Source organism: Rhagoletis pomonella, unplaced genomic scaffold (assembly GCF_013731165.1).
Source record: "Rhagoletis pomonella isolate Grant_MI unplaced genomic scaffold, Rhpom_1.0 Rhpom_scaffold_00006, whole genome shotgun sequence".
Taxonomy (NCBI): Eukaryota; Metazoa; Arthropoda; class Insecta; order Diptera; family Tephritidae; genus Rhagoletis; species Rhagoletis pomonella.
The window spans coordinates 6,349,328-6,353,908 of record NW_023458560.1 but is presented as its reverse complement, the minus strand read 5'-3'; the positions used below and the strand labels follow the sequence as shown (position 1 = coordinate 6,353,908).

The following is a 4,581-nucleotide window of genomic DNA, read 5'->3' as shown; positions in this document are numbered from 1 at the left end:
CTATCTGTTTGAGGGTTACCAAATCAACGGTAAGTCAATTTATCGAAAAACAGAGTATACAGTTTTTTACTCTGAAGTATGCTCTGTAAGATAAGATAAAAACAAATTAATTTGAAGCAAGTCAAGAAATTGACTTTTGGCCACAAAATAGGCTCAAATTTCCCATAGTGCACTGTGCTACAATTTTAGGGTCATGGATTATAATGGGGATGTGACTCACGCAGATCGATAGCGCTGGACTAGAGTAACAAAACCCTAAGAACATTTTGAAAAGTGAGCTCACTTTTAAAAGCTATGACCACTCAAAGTAGAACCTTTTCAATGTGTGTTTTTATTCAAATTTCTTAACATACGAACTCTTCGGAATAAGCAAAAGCAACTCAACTATGACACGAAGCACCCGTAAGGCTGGTCGCCAAAATAGAGTACATAAGCCGACCTGAAGAATTTGTTGGTTAAATAGTACCTAAGCTGTGAAAATTGTTCCTAAAAGTATCAAGCTACTCGTATCCTGTTTAACTTATGTACATACATACATATTTGGAATTACATTAGAAGCGCAATCTGATTAGATAGAGGCGTCTTCGAATATTATAGTGAAGATGTTCCTAAAAATTCAATAGCCTGCAGAAAAAAATTATCAATTGATTAAAATGACCTACTTCTAGTCAGCTTTTTTGAGACAGTTCAATAAATAACTAGCTTTTAATTAGCTATGACAAAACTAACTTTACCATAGTTGTAACGTCGTGTAGGAGTCATGCAGACGTTATCGGGAGTTCGTTTTTTTTACAAATTTCTATTTAAATATCCTCATACAAAAATGACTTTCAATACTATTTTTCTGAACTTCGCAGCTTCTTTGTTGAATTCAGGAACAAATAAAAGAAAGATCGAAATTTTATATTATCATGTTGAAGTTGTCTGACGGTGTTCAAATATGGGACCACATACAGCAGAATATGTAACCAAATATGAAATATAATAAAATAAAGTAAATAAATAAAAAAGTAAAAAAAACAAAAAAAATAATTTCTTATTGATATTTTATGTCCAAAAGTAGTTAGCTACAAGTTAGTTGACATCTAATGCAGAGGAAACCAGTACTCACTATTTTGCGGTTATCGCCCTTTAAAAGTAGTTAGTTACGGCGAAAGGTAATAGTTATTAAATAGTTACCACTAGTTGACAGCTAGTTAGTTAATAGTTAGCTACAAACTAGTTCCATTTCGTGCAGGGTACTTATCAAAAGAAAACATTTATGGCTTACGAAGCTTAACCGGGCATGAACACAGGCTCGGCATAATGGTAGCGGACACAGCTAACCACTACACCCTGGCGACGACAATAGGTGCATTCTTTTTAGAAGCGAGCGACAAAAGAACGCTCAACTCGGGTAAAATTTCCTTTTAGCTACTTAAGCAACCCTGTTGGTAGCTAGCAAGTAGATTTAAATACAAAAATCAATTTATGTGAGTAATTATGCGAGGTATTTGCGTACTATAAACACTTATTTAAAATATGTCACGTATATAAGGGAAAAAAATCTCCCTCCACTTTCCCATTAAGAATTCACAATAGAGCAGTTTTTTCACTTAACAACACTACCCTTCAGGTCGCGTATTTTTTAACCGGCCTGGCTGAACTCGGATAAATAGCCGGGTTTGTGTTGTTGCTTTGCGTGTATTTCGTCATTTAAGCGAGTGTTCTTTTGTAGCTCGGTTGCAAAAGAATGCACCCAATATTATCTGAAATTTGATGGTGGGGTACGAGGACGTACGAATAGCGAGACGAAGATATAAAAGTAAGAGTAATAGAGAATATTGCATTCTTTCTTATTTCGTAGAGAAAAATGCTGAAAAAATATCAAATACCACTCTAGTAATGAGAATTTAATCTTTTAATCCAGATTAGTTCTATAGACTTGAGTTGTGCGTCTCTTCGTTAGAAAATGTAGTGTGTTTTAAATGCCATTTATACGGTGGCATTTTTCGAAAAGTGTTGCCAAATTATAGTTTCGTTCCTCAACTTTTGTAGATAGAACCTGTAAATCTGTCAAAAAGCAAAACTGCTCTCAGAGAAAGAGAAAAACCAAAATTTACGGGAACGCTTTTCAGGTAAAAACTGGTAAAACTGTCAATTACACCGTGGACGGCAGTTTTTGCTTACATAGCTATTTTTTATCATTGGCAATCTGCTGAATTAAACGCAAATACACAAGCAAATTAACAAAAATGCTTACAAAACGTGATATTTCTTCTTTACGATATATTTAATAAGGTGAAAATACTTTGCCAGAGAACCGAGTACGGGAACGCTTTCTAATAAATTCCTGTAAATTCTTGCGAGTAAAGGCGCTGGCCCAATGCAGGCTTGCTTTGCACGCCTTACTTACTTTAATTTGCTTTGATTTACTTCAAAAACTCGTTTGGCCAAATGACGGCTTGGAACGCTGTCAAAGCTACCAGCTGTGTAGTTAAAAAATTAAGGTCTGTTCCCTTACACTATGAATAATTTTCCCACAAAATTCCAGAAAACTAAAAACAAAAATACAAACAATCTTTTCAGATTTATTTTTAAATTGATGCGAATTTGAATGCATTTCAAAGGAATGATAATAATTATACATATATAACTATAGGTACATTTATTAAAAACAAAAAAAAAATCCAATTATTCAAGAGACGACTGACCAGTAGTTTGACATCATAAATATCGCTAGCTAGCAAGAGAAATTAAGGATTAATGTACTTGTTTTATTTTTTCTTATTTATATTCAATGAAAGGCAAATTTTCTAAGTCCAGAACAGGCCCCGAAAATCCGATAAGGCCTAAATAATACGAAATCTTTTAATAAAGATCGAATCCTTTTGATTCGTATGGAGTTTTGCTTTGCTTTAAACACGCAAAATGTTGTATTCAAAGTTCCTGTAAAATTTGTAAAAATGGACTTAGCAACTTTTCAGCCAGCGATATGTTAAATATAAATATGGAAACATATAATCATTTTTATTAAACTTTGAATAACTTATATTATATATATTTTTTTTAATTACGTAAAAAAAATTGTGTACATAAAAGTGTGCAGCAGTTTGTTTGAATTGATTTAGAACGGGAACATACCTTTTTGTCAAAAGCCTACGAAACGCTTTCAAATAAAACATTTGCCTATTTGAAACTTTGAGGCGCTTAAAGCAAGTGAAGCAAAGCTGCCATTTGGCCAGCCTTCATACATTTTAGTATATTCCAAATAACTTTTGACAGTTCTCAAAGCGAGGCAAGCAAAGCAAGCCTGCATTGGGCCAATACCTTAAGGGAACGCAACTTATATTAATGTCAATTGAAAACCTGAAAAGTCTGAATTTATTAATTTAAAACCAACCTTTGCAGCAATAAAATTGTAAACAGCTTTTTGTTTCCTCTCCTTGCAGCCTTACCTAGCATAAAAGCATGCCATTTTTACATATAAGCCGCTGAATTTATTTTTCTGCGTCACCCTAAATAGGCTTGCCTGCGTTTGCATTTGATCAAATCAACGTCAAATCAAAATCTCACGCAGAATAAAAATTGGAAATTGAGTTAGCTCTTTACGCGCGCCGTTCAATTTCGGTTGGTAAAGATGGGATTTGTCATAATAACCTTCAATACTACATATTACAACGGTGGGCAAACGCGTCTCTTTGAGCCAAATGCAAAGTGTTGTTTTTTTTTATTTATTCTTTTGATAAACTCATACGCAAATTGAGATCGGAACATTACACGCAATTGGAGAATGAAAATTGGTTTTCTGACTTAATGTTCTCTACCGATACGATGGAACATTTGCTAAACTTGAATTTGTCTCTACAAGGAGAGAACAAAAATGGTTTTGATTTGTAGCAAATTATTTTAAGTTTCGAAGCCAAATTATGTCTTTTTATACATGTTCTCAAAAAAAAAGAATATTTCATAATTTTCCTTGGTTAGAAAAAAATATTGCACTTGTCAAAGAGAATAAATTGGACCCCAATGTCGCAAAACTGCATGATTTAAAAGCAGATTTCGTAAAAACATTTGCCGATTTGAAATTATTTAAATGTACGTTTGCATACTTCATAAACCTTTTTTTTTGTGACATTATTGAGGATGAATTTACAATATCCAAAATACTCCTTTTTAAGAAAAGCGAAGAAGAGTTGGAGTTTTTGGAATTAAAAAAAAATAAGGCACAGGAAATACAACATGCAGCTTTGCCATTGCTTGGATTCCAGCAACAAGTACCATATTCAAATCATCGGCTGTTGAAAACAGCTGCCTGCCGTATATTTTCAATTTTTGGTACAACGTATAACGAGTCTTTGTACTCTACAATGAAATTCGTCAAAAGTCAAAATACCGATCACAATTGACTAACCAACATTTAACGGAACTGTTACGAACGACTTTAACTGACGTAAAACAAGATTTTGAAAATTTAGCCAAAGGCATCTTTTGAATTTTTTTAAATATCTCTCTTACGTACATACATAAGAATAATAATTAAATTAATTTATTTCATTTCTAATGATAATTTTATTTAAAAATAAAATTTTTGTTTTTGTT

General features: G+C 32.9%; 1 protein-coding gene and 1 long non-coding RNA gene across 4 annotated transcripts in view; one reads left to right on the top strand and one right to left on the bottom strand.

The window, feature by feature from the left end:
• LOC118740338 (ATP-binding cassette sub-family G member 4) overlaps positions 1-4,581 on the bottom strand; it is a 559,608-nt gene that overhangs the window by 203,222 nt on the left and 351,805 nt on the right. The gene's annotated exons all lie outside the window — the stretch shown is intronic.
• The window catches only part of LOC118740343, a 13,898-nt gene that overhangs the window by 8,339 nt on the left and 978 nt on the right, over positions 1-4,581 (top strand). The window lies entirely within an intron of this gene.